The sequence below is a fragment of the Lissotriton helveticus genome, chromosome 1_1 (assembly GCF_964261635.1).
Source record: "Lissotriton helveticus chromosome 1_1, aLisHel1.1, whole genome shotgun sequence".
NCBI classification, from domain to species: Eukaryota; Metazoa; Chordata; class Amphibia; order Caudata; family Salamandridae; genus Lissotriton; species Lissotriton helveticus.
The window spans coordinates 1539117249-1539130196 of NC_136057.1; positions in this window are offsets into that span (position 1 = coordinate 1539117249).

Below are 12948 nucleotides of genomic sequence, written 5' to 3' on the forward strand. Positions count from 1 at the left end.
TCTTTATTAACCTCATCCAATTTCTTTTTGTATGCCGTTAGTGTTGTTCTGAACTGTTTTTCTGTTGTCTGGATTTCAATTACAAATGCGTCTGATAGTCTTTTTGTTGTTTGGATTATTAATACAATCCAGTCTCTGGTGCACTGCCAAGCGATCTTTGCCCAATCCCTGCGGAATATGGCATTGTTGAGAAATATTCTTGAATATGTGTCATGTGAATGTATTTTGCCCTGATTTTCATGCTAATAAAAAAGAGTGACAACAATCGACTCACAAGAAACGTACACTTTTACAGGTGATACATAGATGATGTTTTTCTCATCTGGGAGGAATCAGAGGAGTCACTAGAAGCCTTTCTTATCTGGATCAACAGGTGTGACCCTCATTTGAGATTCACACACACTGTAAATAGGTGAAACATGACCTTCCTTGACGGTCACTAAAGGAATATTTACCCTAGGGACAATATCTGCTGAAACGCAGAAACTGCAGTAATCTTAAAGATTTCAGAGACCAAGCACAAGTACTGACCAATAAACTAAAAAGTCGAGGGTACCCCAATACCATCACTAAAAAGGCTAAAAAACGTGCATGCATCCAACATCGTGAGGGACTATTAGAACCTAAAACACCCACAGCATTCAGTGGGTTGTGATTGAGCGACTGGACCATAACTCAAGTAATATTCAACAAGAACTGCTAGATAAGGAACAGAGATGGGTTTATCAGTTGTATACCCACACCTAGGGGTTGAATGATGACATTCTCTTGAACAGTCTCAACCACTGAACCAACTGTAACACCATCCACTGAGGAGATATATATAGATATATACGGTAATTTATGATGAAAATCTGCCTGGAACCAGATGACAATATCACCGGCATTCTTGTCGTAAATTAATAACCCTCGCATATCTTGCGAGGTTTATTTAAAATCCTATAGTATTATGTCACTCTACCTCCCATTTTTCACATAACGCCACTGTAATCAGTGCAATCTCTACCATTTCAATATAAAGAGCATTAGCTGCAGTTAGCATCATGTACTACAAAGTTCAGCATCACACGTTCTATGCATGTTCTATGCATGTTGCCGCTCCAACCAGCTCAAAGCCCACTCTTGGCATAGTCGCTTCAGTTAGCAGTCTAGTTTGTAAGCTATTCCATCACACGTCACGTGCGCAGTAACGCGGACGCATCATACATCACATACGTGTTGACAAGCACCACTCAAAAATGGAACAGTCCTTTTAAAACTACACAGGCACCCGCTACGCGTACCAGCCTGTTCCTGAGGCTCCCGCACTAGGTTGTACCACGAGAGAGACCTTATCACCAAGTAAGAACTAAACATGTCTGGGTACAGATGGCTCTCTGCATTTCCACCGCTGTACCAATGTCAATTTTTGCCATATGCATAAGGTTGGCACGAGACAAGGAAAGATGCCTATTTTCTCCTCTATTTTAAAACTTTTAATGGCTCCCCCCTCCCAGGACCAGGTGCGTGAGCCTACAATTCGGTTAGTGTAAATATTTTTCATTTAGTCACAAATATTAAGACCATCATAATTTTCATGGCACATTGAAGTCATTTCATATTTGGACTTATATTCACAGAATATCCACCAATAATGAGGATAATCACTCTAAGTTCAATAGATGAGTCACTACAGTTGCTCTTAACGAACAGTAAGCGACATATCAAGCTCTGAAAATGCACCATCTAGTAGTTGTCTGGATGGCATGATCACTGAAACTTACACAGGCATGTCATATTGAGCGCATGGCATGTGTTTGAATGAGACTGCACGTATGACTGACACTGTGTGACTTAGTAAAAAACACCCACAACCACCAAACAATACGGTGATGATATAACCTATTGTGTGTGTGTTTTTTAATCATTGCATTGAATTGTGTTATATTCTTTTCCTTTCCAGGTAAAAACAATGTGAGGACCCAAAATACGGTCAGTCCTCCCAGCATATATAGTTCTCCTTAGCGTGAGTACTGAAAATGCTCTAACACGTGGTTCTAACTGTACCACTCACTTTTTCACTTCACTTTATATATCTGAGAGGTCCTGGAGAAAGCCCCAATATTTTCAAGAGGGCTGAAACATGTCGACCATCAAAGGGTAATAACAACCTACACATAATATCTGTAGATCATTAACTACTCTTGCTTTTAATATACCCCGAATCACCAGGAATAAATTAAGAGGTAGAATTCTGGAGGTATTTTTATATTTACACTCACTTCATCACACTTCACTTACACCTAAAACACGCTCCACTGTAAACAGGTGTAGTAGCACATCTGAGTAGCATTCGGCTACTCAGCTGGGACCCGATGATGAAGTATGACACCAACCAGGTTAGTGTGTGAGGGTTTTCTTTAAAAATCTTTGAGGTGCCAGATACCACTGTATCAGACAGTCAGTTAATATGGCCGTCTCAGTTGGTTTACAAACAGAGTTGTATACCTTATCTGAATAGAATTACTAGAATTAATCAGTATTTAATGTACCTATTTAATTACTCCTTTTGTTTTTAGATGCATATCTGGTTTCAGTTTATCATCAATAACTTTTTTATTTCATCTAAATAGCGGATTAGCTATGGGAAAGTCCTGCTCCTCTAGACGGAAGCTTGGTGTGAAGTTAAGTTTACAAATAATCCAAGAAGCATAGAAATATTGATGAAGAAAGTTTTATTCCTCAAACAGAAACTGCAGCCACCAACACTGAGAGCCTCCAGTATCAAATGTCGCTCTACACTCCTCATTCAATTATATTCATTCCACATGGAATTCTCTGCAGCAGTAGAGAATACAGTAGAAAGAGACAAAAGGTAAAGAGGTATATGATAATAAAATAGAAAAAGGAAAAATAAGCTGCAGCATATCACCCATCCTCCCCCTATATTAAAGCACCCAGAAGCAACACTACTCACTTTTTACTATTACCAAACAGTTGAAATTCCAAATGCAACCATCTTCTAACTTGGCCCCGCCATGAAATTCTTTCATCACAACAAATATTCTGCTGAACTTAGAAGTACCCCGAATTCTTTCAGGTAATGTGAATTTGAGCAAATTTGCAACCTTCACCAGAAAAGGCTTCACAGAATGGTGACAGTCTTACATTCTTTTTCTCTTGTGTCATCTTCAACACTTCATCCCTACTCTGTTCATCCTTACTATAGCTTCTCACCCACGGAGGTTCCACCAAAGTATAAGGTCTATGTTTTTTAACTAGCACAAACTGACTCAACCCAGTGGTCAAATGAGGAGTGAAGTGATACTCCTCAATCCTTCTTCTGATAACTCAAATCTAGTCTTCCCCACTACACCTAGCAATTTGAACAGTTTCTTTCAAAGTTCTATTCAATCTCTTAATCATACCGTTGGTTTCAGGGTGGTACAGCACACATTTTTTGTGAGTGACGCCTCTACTACACAGAAATTCCCCCATCTCTCTCTCTCGGAAAATGCACTCCATTATCTGTCAAGATAGATCTGGGGTTCCCTTCTCTGGCAAAAATCTCAGATAAAAACTTGACAACAGATGCAGTGTTAATCTCATTTGTCACTCCTATTTTCGTCCAAAGTGAAAGCATGTCCATGGCAACCAACACATACCTGAAAGTACTGCCCGAATTTATGTGTCCAACAATAACAAGAGCAATTTGCCACCAAACTTCAGGAGGGAGTGCCCTGCAAATCATGGGAGAAGTTCTTACTTTCAAATTCTCATCATTCAACCTGCATTCACAACAATTAAGTACAATCCTTTCAGTATAGATATCCATCCCACGCCACCAATAAGCACATCCGAGATGCTCTTTAGTCTTACAGATACCCTAATGACCCTCATGAGCTAGATGTATCAACTGTTCTCTGATACCAAACGGGGTAACCAATCTCACACCTCTCTTCAGAACACCATTGTTGACCGACAATTCCTCATAAACCTTATCAACCCAGAAAACCTCACCAATTTGTACACACACCATCAACAGACATAACATTCTTGATCATGTCTTTCACCACCTCATCCTTTTCTACTTCTCAACTCTACTGCTCCTCTGACATACAACCGCCTGTTACACTGCTAATCTTGATGTCATAATTTTTCCACCAGTTACCCATGTCCTCACCATCGCATGAATTGGACTTCAATCTGGATAGGTAATCAGCCACTTTATTATGGCCCCTGGTACATAGGATACTGTAAACTGATAGTCCTGCAGTGCGACCAGCCATTTACAAATCCTGATTGGAATACAGTCCAGGTCTTTTTTCACAAATACATTTTCTAAATGTTTGTGATCAGTCCAACTGTAAACTTCACACCCCACAGAAACAGCCTAAATTTTCAAATGGTCCAAAATACATCAAGAGCTTTTCTTTCAATAGTGAAGAAACACAGTTCAGGACCTCTTAATGACCTGGAAATGAACACTATTGTAACTTCCTGCTCACTCAGCCTCTGTTTCAAAACAGTCCTAAGACCCTTCTCACTGGCATCAGTGTACAGTAAATGCTGCATCCCAGGCACAAAAACTTTCAAGAACTGGGCTGACACTAGGGCACTTTAAGGTCATCAAACTTCTTATCACATTTATCAGACCACCCAAATCATACAGCTTTCCTGGGGAGATCCTTTATTACAACTGTCAGGCTTGGCAAGTTTGGAACAAAATGGGCATAAAACTCCACCATCCCTAAAAAAGTTTGAACTTCTTCTTTCTTGGATGGTCGGGACAACTCCAAAATAGCTAGTACCAGTTCAGCCTTCGGCTTGACACGTTCATCCGAGAAGACATGACCCAAGTAAGTAATTTGTGACAATCCAAACTTGCACTTACCCAACTTCAAAGTAATGCTTCTGTGCTCAAAGGTATGTAAAATCTCTTTAACATGATCTAGTAAGTTTTCGCCAAATCATCTTGGAAGAACTTGACTCCATCCAAACCCCTCAGTAAACTAGTTTAGTCATCAATGGAGCGCACACCGCTAGCCCCTCCTCTGGATCGCCCCTCGGGACTCTGGTACTTGTCGTTCTTTAGTGGATCACCCAGGTGGGTGCAAGTCGGTACTTGTTGGACTGATGAATCTCTAGACCCGATACATGTCCCGGGTTTTAGGATATCGCCCGAGACATGTCTCGGGTTTCGGGATAACTTCCCTCATCAGTAGAGAAAGATCGTTAGGGGTGGAAGAGAAGGCCGCCACACAACAGTCAAAGGCCTCGATGCCAGAACCGGCACGCAGGTGCGTCGTCCAACAAGTACCGACTTGCACCCACCTGGGTGATCCACTAAAGAACTACAAGTACCAGAGTCCCGAGGGGCGATCCGGAGGAGGGGCTAGCGGTGTGCGCTCCATTGATGACTAAACCCTCAGTAAACTAGACATCAGCCTCTGAAAAACATATGCAGCCAAGCAGAGTCCAAAAGGCATGCGGTTAAAGTGGAAAACACTGAATGGTGTAATAAACTAAGTAACATTTTTAGAGTCACTACTCAATATAACCTGGTGGTAAGCAGATGTCTGGTCCGGTGTGGTAAGATGCTTAACATTTACCATCAAAGTAACCATCTCCTGAATGTTTGCCAGAGGGAATTTATCCTCAACAACTTCTTTATTGAGATCACACAGATTCACATAGAGGTGAATCTCACCAGAGCTTTTTGTTGCAATGACCAGAGTAGCCACCTATTCTGAGGCTTCGACTAGTTGAATGTGTCCTTCCCCCTCAAGACTTTTTATCTCTTCCTGTACTGCACTATGAAGACTCAGAAGCACATTCCTAACCTTGCAGATGACAGGGGTCGCTCATCCCTGTTAGTTATATGATGTACATATTCCTTCCCACATCCCGCTTTGTCAAAGAACACACTAGGAAATTCGCAGATTAGTTGTTCATCCATAGTATCCACTTTCCTGACCTGAAAATGAGGATCAAGATTAGGATCTAAAAAAATGCCCAACATCGTCTGTTGCTGCCAATTCAAAATAGAGTTTCCTCTCGCAGGTACATGCAAATCCACATTTGCCCGGTTACCAGAAACTCAAAATATGCCTCAAAATAACCCACCAACTCTATTTGCTTCCCATCATAGCTGTATGGAGTGACATAAGGTGCAACAAGTGGGACATTTCCCTTGACGATTCTCGCTAAATCACTATCATCATCACTCCCTCCAAACCATTCACACTAACATCATCCGTAGGATGTGAGCATGCAGCATTGTGTGATTCATTGACATTGAAATCAGAAATATGCAACACTATATCTTTCTTTTTACTGGCATTAGGAGATTTGCAAAATTTGGCAAAATGTCCCCTTTGTCCACATATCAGGCACACCACCTGTACAACAGGACAGTCTTTAGAATTTGCAATGTGAATTGGATTGCCACAACTGTAACAACATCCTTTGGGCCTGGAAGTAACATTAGGTCTACTTTTGGAGGAAAAAAACACATTGACCAGAGACACTTCCCCTTTGGTATTACTCTTACCCTAATTCTTTGACTTTTGCTGCTCATGTGTACACTCCTTGGAATGCTCAATGTGTTTAGCAATGGTGAGCACCTCTATAAGGTTGGGATCCCTTTTTCCCCACAATTCCTCCCTAACTTTATCACTCCTGAATTACAACATGAATTGATCTCAAATTCTCTCCTCTGCATTTTCTCCAAATGACTCTCTGTCATTTTGTTTTCTTTGCCAACATAAAATCTTAGTAAAAGTATAGAAAGCTTAGGCAGATAATGATTGTCCAATTTCTTTAAAGCAGTTTCAAATTCACTCAGACCATTACCATCACACTCACCTCGAAGTACTGTCTCGAAGAGGGGTTTTTAATAAATCAGGAAACTTGGCGCTCAGGCTGGTATGCGTACTGTATAAAATGTGGAGAGTAAGTATGGTGCTACCAGGTCGGGGGAAATACCCTGTAACCCCCGTCGATGTGTGAGTCGTGAAACCTACCCCAGTAAATCAGAACAAAGTCCTGAGCACACGTTATGGAGATACAACACTGGTAGAAATGTCTCGTATTATATTTTAGTGGTCGACACCAGTGTATATGTTCGAAAGTATTTAATGATGCAGCAACACAGATGAAAACAGCTGACACGTGTTTCATCACACGAGGGAAGTATCCCGTGACTCTTCAGGGCTGTTCGGTGGTGTGGAAGGCGGCAGAATCACGGGCAGGTGGAGGATCTAGACCTACCTGGGGGTCAGATGGACCACGCTGTCAATGTTTGGAATCCTGTGTCTGGGCGGCATGGGATAATACGAAGCCCAGAGAAACCAGGAGTGTCTTCTGAGGGTGTGTGCACATTTCAATGTGAAGTGAAGGGGAGGAGGTGAGATTCCCCGTGGGGTTGGAGCGCCTTGTGAGAAATGTGTGCTCTGGAGATCAAATGGGAGAGGTGGCAATCAGGCTGGTATGCCAAGTGCACAGGAGAGCAAGACACCTGAAAGGACAGTGAACAGACAGTCCAGTGTCTGTAGTAGGCAGATGCTGGGTACGCCAGCCACCTTGAGCCAGTCGCAGAAGAGAATCAAACCCTGGGTCCATGGCGATATCCGGATACAGAAAGAGCAAGATCAAAAATTCTATTCCTGCTCCCACTTCTCACTATCTAATACTGTGTAAACAAGGAAAGGGGGACAAAATAAAGAAGGAAAAAGATTAATTTTTTAAATACTGGCCTCACACACTTTGCAGTGTCATGCTCCATCATAGGGCCGCATCAAACGTCCAGGTGCAGATTAACACTCTGGACGTTGCGCAAAAGATTTTTTTAGACTATAAGGGGTGATAGGGAAAACAGAAAGTGTATGAAAATAAAATAATAGATAAGTTGAAAGTTTATTGCAGTTGGGGTATGAAGCCTTTGATCTTCCCTATATATCCCCTATTTTTTGGTATTTTAATCCTATCAAGGGGAACCAAGAATAGCAGTAACTTTTGGTATCCTCTGAGATAGTTTTATCTGCACCTGTCTGCACTTGATGATCCCTTCTTGAGGGAGCACTTTTCCCCTTATCCATTCTTTTATTTTCATACACTTTCAGTTTTCCTATCACACTATATACTCTAGAAAATATGTTTCCTTCTTTATTTTGTCCCTTTTTCCTTGTTTACACTGTATTAGTAGATAGTGAGAAGTGAGAGCAGGAATAGATTTTTTGATCTTGCTCTTTAGTTTTGTCTTCTTTTCTTAGTCCTTCTCTCTTTGGTGAGTTACACGTCTTGGGAGGGGAGCCAGAGAACGTGCATTCCCTTTTCCCCCTTTTCTGTGATTTCTACTTCATAATTTTACCCATCTTTGGAAGACCAACTAGAGAAAATGCTTGTTCTTGCACATGAGAGTACAGCCAATGCAAGACCTGCTCAGAGTTATTAGCAATGCTGAAAACTGATTCAGTCAGCCCTTGAGATAAAGATATCTGGTCTCACGAAGCAATGCCTACCTTCTAGCTCTGAGCCATGCCCCGGTGGTGGACTTTGAGATTTTAAGAAGTGACTAAGTCCAACAGTAAAACCTTGGACTGGGACAAGATGGCAGATGCATTCAAGAGATGAAAAGACCTCAGCAGCTACAAAATCCACTTTTGTCTTACTCAAAGCTTTTGGTGTCAAACCAACAGCCTCAGCAGGAGTGCAACAGTGATCCATTAGTCTTTGAGGGACACTCACTAGTTTAAGCTTCAGCCTTGGACCCGGCCCTGCTCAAGGACTTTCAACTCTAAAAAATTGACTAATTTCTGAGATAAAACTTTGACCAGGAATGGTGCTTTGCTTTGCCTACTAACTGTTTGCTTAAAAATGTTTAATAATGCATTTCTCCTATTCTGTTTTTGCAATATTGGTGGTTCTGGTGTCTTTAAGCAAGTTAGATTTTTTTCTCCTAAATAACATTTGCAATATTTTTAACTTTGAAGTTGTTGGCGTGCTTGAAACTAATATCCATTTTGCTCGGGAGTTGTCTGCTGCTTGTGCCCTAGGCGCCAGGTGTGAGCAGAATTTCTTTCAAAAATTGTGTTAATAGTAAAGCAGAGTGTGTTTAATAGGTTTGTAAGGAATCCCAATAGTAAAAGTGTTAATCTGTTGGTGGCCTTTTGTGTTTTCAAGTGTTCCCTTACCTCTGTTTAATTTCACTTTTAGTTAACTGCCTGCCAGTAAGAAGATGGGTGCCTCTAGGTGAAATTTGCTTAATATTCAGTACATATGCATTGGATTGGCCTTTTCTAAAAATGTAACCTTGGTAAGCTCTGGCACATTAACTGCCCTAATTATTCCAAATAGTGGCAAATATAATTATAAAGATTCAAATAAGAGATCTTTAATTTCCTTTACAATTTTCTCAAAATATATTTTAAAAAGCTTTCCTAAATCTTTTGTTATTAACAGCTCCACATATTTGCGAATTGTTCTGATGTTGTTGCTGTTCATTTAGTAGTTGCAGGACCTCTAAACCTCTGAATCGTTATGCACCCAGTAGCCAACAATGGCCACAATAGCTGTCATGATACAATCCATTACCTTCTCTATTTATATAGACCTGAAGTGTAGAGAACCTGATCATCAGCATACAATTCCACTTGTGTTTTCCAACGCTTTTACTAGAAAGGTTGTGGATCTTGACGTTTCGTCAATCTTTGTGAGAATGGGTCAATATGCACATTAAACAAAGTAGGAGGTAGCGTGCATACTTTCCATGTACCACTACCAATTTAAATTATTTTATTTGCATACCATTTATTAATAAAATGGCCAAAAGGTCTTCATTCATATTCTTTATCATCATCATTAATACTTTATTTTGGCCTCTTGGGCAATAAAAGTGCATCAATAATCAAATAGTATATACATCTGGTTTAAAAACACTGAATACTGACAAAATCTTCATGTACAATAGTCAACCCACAAAAGAGAAGGCACAGAACACACACTACATAGGTGCAGCAGGGATGTGAAAATATGTGCAAATTACATAGGCGATTAAAATACAACCGGGCGTATAAAAATTTGTAAAAAACAAACGTCCAATATAAAAATATACTATGCTAATATGCTAAAATAGAGCTGCGGGAGAGCGATGCGAGGCATAAAGCCTATATATGGGCATATTCGCCCTTCACCAGTTCGTACAAATCTTCAACCCCCTGCGATCTACTTTAGGTAGGCCTGACGAGTATGCCACATACAATTTAGGAAGCTCGATACACTGAAGACAAATGGTGGATGAGTGTCCTACTTTAAGACTCTGTAAGCCACTATGGAGCGCACAAACTCTAGATTCTTACATATTTGGATTAACCAACGCTTGTGCAGCATCCGATAGGCAGGGCAGAAGAGCAAAACATGTAATTCGGACTCCGCCTTGTATTTACATGCAGGACATTCACCCGTTTGGTCGTTCACCCATTTGCTGGTATGTGCTGCCAATGGGAGGGTCCCCAGTCTCAGTTGCATATATAGTTTCCTAGCCAGTGGGGGTTCAACAACATCTAAAAAGTTTTCCCTACTATATACATCCTTTATCACTAGGAATTCTGCAGTTAGAAGACCACTTGAGGTGCTTTCTCAGGTGAACCTTAACTTGGCTACTCTGTAGGAATTAACTATCTCCAGCCTGGAAAGCTTAGCAAACGCTGTCTCGGGTGTACCCCAAAGATCTGGCTTGCCCAGCTTGAGGGCAAAGTCCCTTATGTGGCAAAGCCATGGGATTTTCTTTCTAATGCAAATAGATAAAAACTAAGATAGTTCAACCCTAAAGACAGACATCTCTGAAGTCACCCACATTCTCCGCCAGAAAGGTAGGGGTCTCAGGCCAATTTCTTCATCAAGCAGCCTCATTCCAAGGTCCATGGGAAGGGGAGTTAGCGGGGTGCTGCGGGATGAGCCTAGTAGCTGTCGCATGAAGGTATTCTCTACCTTTGTCAGATTGCCTGTAGAACAATGCCCCCACAACTCCACCCCATAAAGTGTGGCACCCCTCGCTTGGTCTTTATAGAATTCCACCACAGGGGCGGCTGGTTTAAAACCTGAAGATCTATACAATTTTATCATACCACCCACTGTCTGTGTTAATCTAAGCCTTGCTTTGCATAACTGTGTACCCAATTCAAAATTCGCTCCCAAGATAACTCTCAGGTAATTAAATATCTTAACTCTTTCTAAGGGAATACCATGTAGGAAATGGTTTAGCCGGGTTGTGTGGGGAGGGTTGAAGAACATGTATTTTGTATTAGCTAGGTTGATCTCCAGCCCTCTTGACTTACAAAAGATTTTAAAGCCATCTAAAATGCGCTGAATGGCCATAGGCGATTTTGAAAGTAGCAGAGTATCGTCTGCAAACATCAGAGCAGGTTTCTTCCCTGAAGCTAACCTTGGAGCATCATTGTCCTCAATTAATTTAAGATGGTTGATGAGATCATTGATAAAAAGACAAAATTAAGTAGGGGCTAAAACACATCCCTGCCGTACCTCCTTTTGGACAGGAAAGCGGGAAGTGAGTTCCCATGCCTTCCACAGCGCACTTGTGAAAAATTATCAAGGTGTAGCCTCTTGATGGCATTTAGGAGGTATGGAGAAATCCCTTAGTCACTCAACACCCTCCAAACTTTTTCTCTGGGTACAAGGTCGAAGGCCGACTTCAGATCAACAAATATTAAATAGAGGCTACCACCCTCAATAGTCACCCTTTTCCAGAAGAGTAGTTGTAATCTGAATATCTGGTCAACGGTTGACATTTGTGATCTGAAGCCGGCCTGGTAAGAACTTAGTATTTGCTCTTTTCCAGCCAACCCTGGAGGTGGTCCAGGAGCACCCGGCCAAAGAGTTTTTGGAAATATCAATTAAACTGATCGGCCTGTAGTTGGAGGGTGTAAGGGGGCAACCTTTTTTAAATAAAGGAACAATCTCAGCCCCACGCCAAGTATCGGGGGGTAGAACCCTTCAGTACTGCATTAAATAATGCACACAAGTATTGGACCCATATGGTGGGTTCTTTGCGTAAAAGATTCCCTGGCAGTTTATCTAAACCTGGGGCTTTGTTGCAGTGTAGCTTATTAAAGGCGTTCCTCACTTCAGTGCTAGTAATCTCCATTTCCCCCTCTAGTTGGGGCTCGGGTACCATGCTGATGGTGATAATGTTGGCATACCTGTGGCAATATAGTGACCCAAAGTGGGTCTCCCATGCTTCGGGGGCTATGTTGGGCTCTATAGTCAATCTCCCTGCCCTATCGCCCGTACTCACTATTGCCCAGAAGGTTTTCAAATCTTTATCATCCAGGGCACTCCTGAGCATTTCCCACCTCTCTTGTTCCCAGTTTTTTTTCCCCAGCTGGATGGACCATTTGTATCTAGCCCTGGCAAGTTTAATTTGCGGCCTGTCATTGGCCTTGACTTCATCCAATAGACCTTGCTTGGCTTTACGACTCTGGTAATTGAACCAGGGGCATTTATTGTGGCTATTTTCTCTAACACGGATCACCAGGTAGAAAACCTCCCCCAGATTCAAGGAGAGCTCAGAATGTATTTCCTTTACCTTATCTAGATCCATATTGAGACCCACCTCATGAACTGCCTCCCACATTTTGACTAAAGATGGCGTTGCTAGCTGGTAGATTTTAGCTAACTTCTCAGGGCGCTGTTGAATGTGGCCCCATCTAACGTTTCTTCTGGTATTAGACGCTATTAGGGCACTATGGCAATTAGCTAGTATGGGGGAAGTTTTGGCAATACCTAGGTCCCAGTGTTTGAGGGTTAAGATCAAGGCATTATGATCGCTGTCCCACCTTTGTTCAATGTAAAAATCAAGGACTTTTCCCCAGAGTCTTGTTTCCACCAGGATATAGTCGTTGAGTGAAGCCTGGCCTGCTCTATTGAATATGGATTGGTTGGTCGGATTTG